This window comes from Muntiacus reevesi, chromosome 1 (genome assembly GCF_963930625.1).
Source record: "Muntiacus reevesi chromosome 1, mMunRee1.1, whole genome shotgun sequence".
Classification (NCBI taxonomy): domain Eukaryota; kingdom Metazoa; phylum Chordata; class Mammalia; order Artiodactyla; family Cervidae; genus Muntiacus; species Muntiacus reevesi.
Genome location: NC_089249.1, coordinates 75,016,419 through 75,026,578, shown reverse-complemented (window position 1 = coordinate 75,026,578; position 10,160 = coordinate 75,016,419).

The following is a 10,160-nucleotide window of genomic DNA, read 5'->3' as shown; positions in this document are numbered from 1 at the left end:
GATGAAACAAGCAAGGAACTGATTGAGGTGGGCCCTACATCTGGTACAAAATATGTGCATGTAAAACAGACAAAAGAAAATGTGGGTATTTGATTTTGTTTCCAAGTGACTTGGGAAGAAAGTAGCTCTTATTTCTTTTTAAAATATTTTTTAAATTACAAATATAAAACACATTATAAAAAGAATAGTATACAAAAAAGAAAATAAAAATCAGCCAAAATTTTAATACTCAGAAGTAACTGCTGTTAATATTCTGATAATTCTAAAATGTTTTATAAATATATATGAATGAATATGTATATTTCAGTTTCTTGTACTGTAAGCTATGTATTATTTTATACTGTTCATTAAATTTAAAAATACAATAGTAACAGTCCATTAACACTAATTTCCTGAGAGATTATATATGTGTGTGTGCGTTTTCACAAAAGCTAATCTCTCAGGAAAATATTGCCCTACCGGGTTATTTAGAGATGTTCTTGCCCTTTTGAGAGCCTGAGGTTTTCTGCCAACATTCAGTATATATTCTGTGAGAATTACTCCACATGTAGATACATTTTTGATGTAATGTGGGAGGAGGTGAGCCTCATGTTTGACTATTCTGCCGTCTTAATTGATCCTCTCAGGAAAGTCTTGATTCATGAGGTCTTTTGTTCTGCTGAGTATCTTGATTAGATTTGGGTATGAAAACTGAAAAAAAGGAGAAAGCCACATGCTCCATGATGTAACTCATCCTGAGTCCCCCGAACTCCAGTAATGCCTGAAAGTGAAAGTGTTAGTCGTGTCTGACTCTTTGTGACGGCGTGGACTGTAGCCTGGCAGGCTCCTCTATCCATGGGATTCTCCAGGCAAGAATACTAGAGTTGGTTGCCTAGATCTCAAAAAATATTTGAGTGAGTGATTTCTTTTAGAAATTAATAACTAAATTTTGAATCTGAGTGGATATGGGAAGAAGAAAACTGAGAAGATATATTTCTTTGTCAACAGTTCTCCTTATAATGAATAATTATCACAACCTTACCTGGTTGTGATGTATATTAATATCCTGCTGAATTCCATTTGATAGTATCTTATGTAAGATTTTTGCATAGGTATTCATAATGAGAATTTGTCTGTAGTTTCTTACACTTTCTTTGAAAAGCTTGGATGAATGCTGTGTTGGTTTCTTATTATTTTGAAAGATTTCTTTCTCTGTGATTGCTTAAAAAAAAATGTAAATGCTACTAAATTTATCTTCTTGAAGACTAAAAATATTAGTGAGTGAAACCATCTGGCTTGATATGTTTAGAGATGTGGCTCTCCAATAACATTCTCAATTTTTTTCACTATTATTGTTATGTTTATTTAACCTTCTCTTCTTGAAAAAAAATGGTAATTTATATTTTCTTACAAAGTCATCCATTTAATATAGTTTTTCAAAAGATGTATGTTTAATTCATTGTCCCTTCTTTCTTGATTAGCCTATTCAGTGGTTTATCTATTTTTCATTGAAAAGCTTTTGAGTTTATTCATATATTCTGTTGGGGTTTTCTGTTTGATTTATTCATTAATGTCTGTTTTTATCTTCACTGATTTTGGTGATATTTTTCTAAGTTCTTAGTTTCAATGCCTAGTTAATTTATTTTTATTTTTCTTTGTTGGTACTCTTTCCAGTTGTTTAAAAACCTGTTTTAATCATGTCTCTTACATTTTGACAGGTAGTGTTTTGGTTATAATTGTTATCAAGTCTGTAATATCAGTTTTATTTTCTCCTTTGACCTCAGAAATGTTTTAAAAGAGGAAATTTTATAGTTGCCTGGTGAAAGGATTTTCCCTTAATTTTGTGATTTTTAAAAATAATTGATTGCATTTATAATTTTTTAAGGTTTTCTTTGTGACCTAAAATATGATCAATTTTGGTAGTGAATACTTAAAAGAAAGTGAATTCCCTGTTACTGGTGTCAATGTATATTTATTAGGAATTCCTTATTAATCATACTATTTGATTCATATGCACCCCTATTTCTTAATCTGCCTGATCTACTGCGGGTCTGCAGGTATCATTTGTTACTGTCATTGTCATTAAATTTATTTCTCCTTCCGTTTCCTACAGTCCATGTGTCAAGTATTGATATTTTGATGACATGATATTTACTTCCAAAGATTTATGAGGCTTGGACCTTTCTCGTACATCTTAGCCTTTCCCACTTTCATTCGGTGTTTTCTGCCTTGATATGTCTTTGTCCAGTCTTCCACTTCTAACTTTCTGAGTGACTTTCCTGTATATAAGGGGTATGGAGCATATAGGGCTTTTTGTTTGTTTTTTGTTTGTTTGTTTTTTGCTTTAAATTTATTCAAGTACAGTTGATTTATAATGTTGTGTTAATGTAACATATAGTTGAGTTTTGCTTTTGTACTGGATACAAAATTTATTTTGTTAACTGTTTGCCTTTTCACTCTACATTTTCTCTTCTTATTACTTTCTTCATTTTTTGTTTCCTTTTGTTTTCTTTCCTGTTTGTTTTGTAACCTCAGATGCTGAGTTAATCACACTTCTCAGCTCATGGCTCCCTCCCATAGTGGGACCATACCTATTTTCTCTAGTTTTCTTTCCTCATAGCCTTGTATCTTTAGGTGCTCTTCTCATTCCTTGGTCTCCAGCCATTCTAATGCATTTGATGTATTCCCTTCACTTCCGTGCATTATTTGTGGTGAGCCTGATTTCTTTGTTTGCCTGTACTGTTGCTCCATTTTTCTTGGTGCCATGTTTTTTTAATTTATGCACATTACTGTGTGTACATCTAGTTCATTGCTTCTAACTTCTGCACATTATTCCAGCACACTGTCCGTATCTAATCCCCCAGTGACAGACACCTAGATTATCCCCATCTTATCACTACTGCAGACACTGACTAACTTCCTTTCTCGTGTTCCACCAAGGACATGTGTGAGAATTTCTCTGAATATATATCTGAGAGTGAGATTAATGCAACAAGTGATGCCAGATGGTCCCCCAAATTACTTCTGCCCCCAGAAGTGCAAGACCATTCCCTAATCTGACATCCCAAGCAACCTTTGAGTTGCTTGAGTGTTAGTTGCTCAGTCATGTCCAACTCCTTGCAACCCCATGAACTGTATCCTGCCAGGCTCCTCTGTCCATGGAATTCTCCAGGCAAGAATACTGGAGTGGGTTGCCATTCCCTTTTCCAGGGTATTTTCATAACCCAGGGATTGAAACTGGGTCTCCTGCATTGCAGGCAGATGCTTTATTAACTGAGCCACCCTGCAACTAAGCAGTCTTTGGCATGAGTTAATTAATTAGCCAATTAATTAGTTAACCTTCTAAATTTTGCCAACCAAGTGAGCATAAAGAGAGATCTTGGGGAGGAAGGCGGGAGGCGGGATCGTGATGGGGAACACATGTAAATCCATGGCTGATTCATGTCAATGTATGGCAAAAACCACTACAATACTGTTAAGTAATTAGCCTCCAACTATTAAAAATAAATGAAAAAAAAAAGAGAGATCTTACTGGCATTTTTGTTTCCATTTGTCTAATTATCATGCTCTTGTTAGCCTTTTAGGCTTTTTCTAAGAAATAACTGCTTGCCCGTTTTTTAATTGAAGTATAGGTGAGTTATGATGTTGTGTTAGTTTCAGATGTACAGCAAAGTGGCTCAGTTATATAGGTGTAGATATACATTCAGATACTGGTTATCTATGGGCTTCCCAGGTGGCTCCGTGGTAAAGAAACCGCCTGCCAATGAAGGAGACACAAGAGACGTGGGTTTGATCCCTGGGTCATGAAGATACCTTGGAGAAGGAAATGGCAACTCACTCCAGTATTCTTGCTTGGAAAATTCCATGGACAGAGGAGCCTGATGGACTATAGTCCACGGGGTCCCAAAGAGTTGGATACAACTGAGCATGCACATGTGCACCCACACACACACACAGTCTATGGAGTAGTTAAAGCACCAGACTCTTCTAGCTGTAAGAAACCCAACTTCCGCTTCTGCTAAAATGGCAGAGCTCTGGCAAAAGGCTGAAGCAAGCCCCAGGAGCTTCACACTCTGGGGATAGAGGGGAAAAAAGACTCTGGTGTAGTGATGTCACGGAGAGAATGAGAATGTCACAGGCTATAGGAAGAAAACCAATAATTCCAGACTCATGTAATTAGTGTCAGAGGGACCAGTCTGCCAGACTGGAGCTGAGAAGAGGGGGGCTAATATTTCTGTTTATTCTTTTTCTGTTTTGATCTTGGAAATAGGGTTCTGCTCGAAAGCAGATAGGTCCTGGGCTTCCCTGGTGGTTCAGTGGTAAAGAATCTGCCTGACAGTGCAGGAGACACCCCTGATCCAGGAAGATCCCACATGCCACAGAGCAACTTGAGCCAATGCGCTAGAGCCCAGGGGCTACAACTACTGAGCCTGAGTGCTGCAACTACTGAAGTCCATGCGCCCTAGAGCCCATCTGCGGACTCTAGCACCCGTGCTCCATTGTATCAGGATCGCTTTCCTTTCCCGTAGTAAAGTATCCAGTGGCTGATCAAAACTGGGGTATAGAAGCAGGGTCCCTTCACTCCAGCTCAGGACCACTTTGAGAGAACACCCCAGTCCAAGTTATCTAGGGGAGTCAGCTGAGACCTCTGTGGCAAGTCCTAAAAGATGCTGTTAAAATGCTGCACTCAATATCCCAGCAAATTTGGAAACTCAGCAGTGGCCACAGGACTGGAAAAGGTCAGTTTTCATTCCAATCCCAAATAAAGGCAATGCCAAAGAATGCTCAAACTGCTGCACAATTGCACTCATCTCACACACTTCAAAGTAATGCTCAAAATTCTCTAAGCAAGGCTTCAACAGTACATGAACTGAGAACTTTCAGATGTTCAATCTGGGTTTAGAAAAGTCAGAAGAACCACAGATCAAATTGCCAACATCCACTGGATCATAGGAAAAACAAGAGAATTCCAGAAAAACATCTGCTTCATTAACTACACCAAAGCCTTTGACTGTGTGGATCACAACAAACTGTGGAAAATTCTTAAAGAGATGGGGATACCAGACTGCCTGATCTGCCTCCTGAGAAATCTGTATGCAGATCAAGAAGCAGCAGTTAGAACAGGATGTGGAACAACAGACTGGTTCCAAATTGGAAAAGGAATATGTCAAGGCTGTATATTGTCACTCTGCTTATTTAACTTATATGCAGATTATGTCATGAGAAATGCCGGGCTGGATGAAGTACAAGCTGGAATCAAGATTGCCAGGAGAAATATCAATAACATCATTATGCAGATGATACCACCCTTATGGCAGAAAGCAAAGAGGAACTAAAGAGCCTCTTGATGAAGGTGCCAACCTGGCACTCTGTGACGACCCAGAAGGGTGGGAGGGAAGGGTGGGAGGGAGGCTCAAAAGGGAGAGGATATGTATATATCCCCTAGAAGCCTGTGCATGGCAATGAAGAGTAGCCCCTACTCACCACAACTAGAGAAAAGCGTGTGCAGCAACCAAAGACAGCACAGCCAAAAATAAATAAATAAAATTTAAAAAACAAAAAGAAAGCAGATGGGTCCTGTCAGCCATCCTGGTGTCCTCTGTTTCCCATTGGTGCATAAAGTTGGGAAAGTTACATTGATATTCCCATAATCTCAAAGTTTATAATTCCTCCATATCCCTGTATCCTTGCTCCTTCCAACCAAAGCACCACGTGTTTACTGTAATTATGAGGTTGGGGTACCCATCAGCTGGCCACAGAGGTTTTGGGGGTATAGAGGAGTGAGCCCTTTCAACACTAAGCTGGAAAACAACTGAGAGCTACCACTCACAAAACTGGAACATTACAGAAGAGAAAGTGTAGACGAGCAGAGGGAAAGTGAGATCATGGAGACACTTGAGACACCTGGACTTGAGATAAGTGTGGAAATGAGAGAAGAAAGAGGGATTTGTGATCTTTGGGAACGTCCTTCAAATGCATCAATGTTCTTCAGCATCCCCCCTCAGGCCTGCCCAATAAGCCCCCAGACACATGCCCAGCACTGTCACTGTCACTGCCCACCCTGACCTCCTAGGGAAATCAGAATCCCCGAAATGAAGTCTTGTATCAGGATCACGTGTTCCTAAGCAAGGAGGTAACAGATACATGTTTAAAATCGACTCTGATTTTGTGTAACGGATGCTGTGGTGTGCTGCCTAGATCCTCTCTCAGGAATGGGGGACTTACTCCCTCGGTTGCTGAGATTGCCACTGGCAGATAGCCTGCAGTCATCAGCCCTCTGGGAAAGTGCTTCGGCCACTGTATTCACGATCACTTTTCTTTCCCCTAGTCATGCATCCAATGACCAGTCAACACTGGGGTGTAGAAACAAGGCCCCTTCACTCCAGCTTAAGGCCACTTTGAGAGAACACCCTAGCCCAAGCTATTTAAGGGAGTTGGCAGAGACCTCTGTGGAGGTTGCTTCAAACGGAAGGGGTGACTGGAGAAGGAAATGGCAACCCACTCCAGTATTCTTGCCTGGAGAATCCCATGGATGGAGGAGCCTGGTGTGTTACAGTCCACGGGGTTGCAAAGAGTTGGAGTTTGTGAATGACTTCAAAAAAAAGAAAAGGAAGGGGTGAGATGAACTGAGAGATTGGGACTGACATATATACAGTATCATATGGAAAATACATAGCTAGGGGGAAGCCGCTATATAACACAGGGAGCCCGGCCTGGCGTTCTGATGACTCAGAGTGGTGGGATGTGGGGAGGTTCAAAAGGGAAGGGATATATATGGTCATAGTTATGACTGAATTTGTGTTGTTATATGGCAGAAACCAACACAACACTGTAAAGCAATTATCCTTCAATTAAAAATACATATTTTTAAAAAATGGATAGTTGAAGTAATTAGCCTCCAACTAATAAAAAAATTAAAAAATAAATTAATTAATTAAAAAAATAAAAAATGGATAGCTAGTGGGAAGCTGTGGTTTGGCGCAGGGAGCTCAGGGGATAGCCTAAATCAGTGGAATGGGAGGTGGAGAGGGAGGGGATGAGTGTATATAAACAGCTAATTCACTTTGTTGTGCAGCAGAAACTAACACAATATTGTAAAGCAGCTACATCTCAATTTTTTAAAAAGGGGAGCCAGCTTCAGCTTCTCCCTTGATACAAGCTTGCTCCCTCTAACAACCTTGCTCCCTCTGGCAGTTTTTGATCCTGAGATCACTCACTTATAAATTTTCTGTTATGTTAATTTCCGTATCAGGGTCTGCTTTCCTGTAAAATCAATCTGTGATGCCTTGTGCTCACCACCTCTTGAGAAACCTGTATGCAGGTCAGGAAGCAACAGTTAGAACTGGACATGGAACAACAGACTGGTTCCAAATAGGAAAAGGAGTACGTCAAGGCTGTATATTGTCACCCTGCTTATTTAACTTATATGCAGAGTACATCATGAGAAATGCTAGACTGGAAGAAGCACAAGCTGGAATCAAGATTGCCGGGAGAAATATCAATAACCTCAGATATGCAGATGACACCACCCTTATGGCAGAAAGTGAAGAGGAAATAAGAAGCCTCTTGATGAAAGTGAAGGAGGATAAAAATAAATGGAAAAAAAAAAAAAAAGAAAGTGAAGGAGGAGAGTGAAAAAGTTGGCTTAAAGCTCAACATTCAGAAAATTAAGATCATGGCATCCGGTCCCATCACTTCATGGGAAATAGATGGGGAAACAGTGGAAACAGTGTCAAACTTTATGTTTTTGGGCTCCAAAATCACTGCAGATGTTGATTACACCCATGAAATTAAAAGACACTTACTCCTTGGAAGGAAAATTATGACCAACCTAGACAGCATATTAAAAAGCAGAGACATTACTTTGCCAACAAAGGTCCGTTTGGTCAAGGCTATGGTTTTTCCAGTGGTCATGTATGGATATGAGAGTTGGACTGTGAAGAAGGCTGAGCGCCGAAGAATTGATGCTTTTGAACTGTGGTGTTGGAGAAGACTCTTGGAGTCCCTTGGACTGCAAGGAGATCCAACCAGTCCATCCTAAAGGAGATCAATCCTGGGTGTTCACTGGAAGGACTGATGCTGAAGCTGAAACTCCAATACTTTGGCCACCTCATGCGAAGAGTTGACTCATTGGAAAAGATCCTGATGCTGGGAGGGATTGGGGGCAGGAGGAGAAGGGGACGACAGAGGATGAGATGGTTGGATGGCATCACCGACTCGATGGACATGGGTTTGGGTAAACTCGGGGAGTCGGTGATGGACAGGGAGACCTGGTGTGCTGCGATTCATGGGGTCGCAAGGAGTCAGACATGACTGAGTAACTAAACTGAACTGAACTGAACTGAGCCCCAAGTCTAGAGTGATCACTGAGGCCCATTCCATCCTCTACCCAGAGCAGGGTAAGGGCTTGAGAGACGCTTGTTCATATCTCCTCAGTGTAAGACAACACTGAGTTCTCCTGGTGCGCAGCAGGCAGAGAGACGGTCTGAGAAGGAGCCTTGGTACTTCCAGGGAGTGAACTGTTGTAAAAGAGAGTGATTCTGTGCAGCTGGGAATGGTCATGACAATGTTTTTAAGGGGTGGGTAAATGTCACTATGAGAAGTACATTTCCATTAATTCATCTCAACCAATACTTTCCAAACTAAAGTTATTGTTGCTAGAGGGGTCATTAGAACATTTCAAGGAGGACCCAGAGACCAGACGTAGCTACTTTACATGGCAGAGCTTATGAAATATCTAGCTAGCTCCTAGGTGCTACTGATGTTACTTTTGGTGATGGTGATAAAGTATTGAAGGGCGCTGGGAAGATCACCATGTGGAATTCATGGAAATGCGACATTAGAATGGTTGCACAGAGGAATGCTCTCCAAAATTCCTCGTAAGAGTTCTAGCGGTGATTCCTCTGAATGTAAGATCAGGACTTTGGCGGTGTCAGATATTAAGAATGAATTGTTATGACTTCCCTGGTGGTCCAGTGGTTAAGACTCCTCATTCCCAAAGCAGGGGGCCATGGTTCGATCTCTGGTCAGGGAACTAGATCCCACATCATGCTGCAACTAAAGATCTTACATGCCACAACAAAATCAGCAATCCCAAGTACTGAAAAAAATAGATCTTGGATGCTGCAACTAAGACCTGGTACAGCCAAATAAATAAATATTTCTTTAAAACAAAAAAAGTGGTTCACTACATTCTGGGGAACAAAGGAGCATGTCCTGTATCACCTAAAAGTGTTACTCACATCTTAAGCCTCCAAGTACAGTCCTCAGGCCAACCCGAGTCTTCTGTGTCTCATAGAGTTCCCGGGCCCTGTGGCCTTCCCAGCATGGCCAGGCCTCCACTGCCTGAGGGAGTTTCAGACATGCTGTCTGTTTCCCGGACCTGTGGTGGATGCATATCTCACGAGATCATTGGTGCAATCTTGGCTGCACACTGGAATCTCTGAGGAGCTTTAAAAGGGATGGATGCCTGGATCCCCCATCCAAATTCTTGAAGAGTCTGACATGATGTCTGGGAATTGAGGTTTTTTTAATTCACTTTATTCTCCAGGTGATTCTAATACTCAGACAAACTGAAAACGACTCCTTTGAGATCTTATAGGTTCCCACATTAATTGCTGGCCCCGAGAGGTACTGTGACTGCATTCACTGTGATCAACTTCCGTGCTGCTGATATTCTGATTTTCTTTGGATCCAGAAAAGATAGTGATGGGTAAATTATATTTGGTCTTGTACTCATTTACTACGACTGCCATAACAAAGCACCGCAGATTGGGTGGCTTAAACAATAGGAATGTACTTTCTCACAATGCTGGAGGCTGGAAGTCCAAGATCAAAGTGTTGGCAGGGTTGATTTCTTCTGTGGCTCCTTTGCTTGGTTTGCAGATGGCCATGGGCTTCATGTGTCTTCATATGGTCTTCTCTCTCTGTTTGTGTCTGTGTGCAACTGTCCTCTATGACACCAGTCAGACCCACCCTAGTAACATCATTTTAACTTCATTGCCTCTGTAAAGGTCCCATCTCTAAGTATAGTCACATTCTGAGATATAGAGGCTAGGACTTCAACATATGAATTTCTGGAGTGTATGACTCAACCTATGAAAAGTCTCCTCTTGACTTAATTTCCTGTTCATTCAATTTAAAGCTTACTCATAACCACCTCATATCTAACCACAATAGGC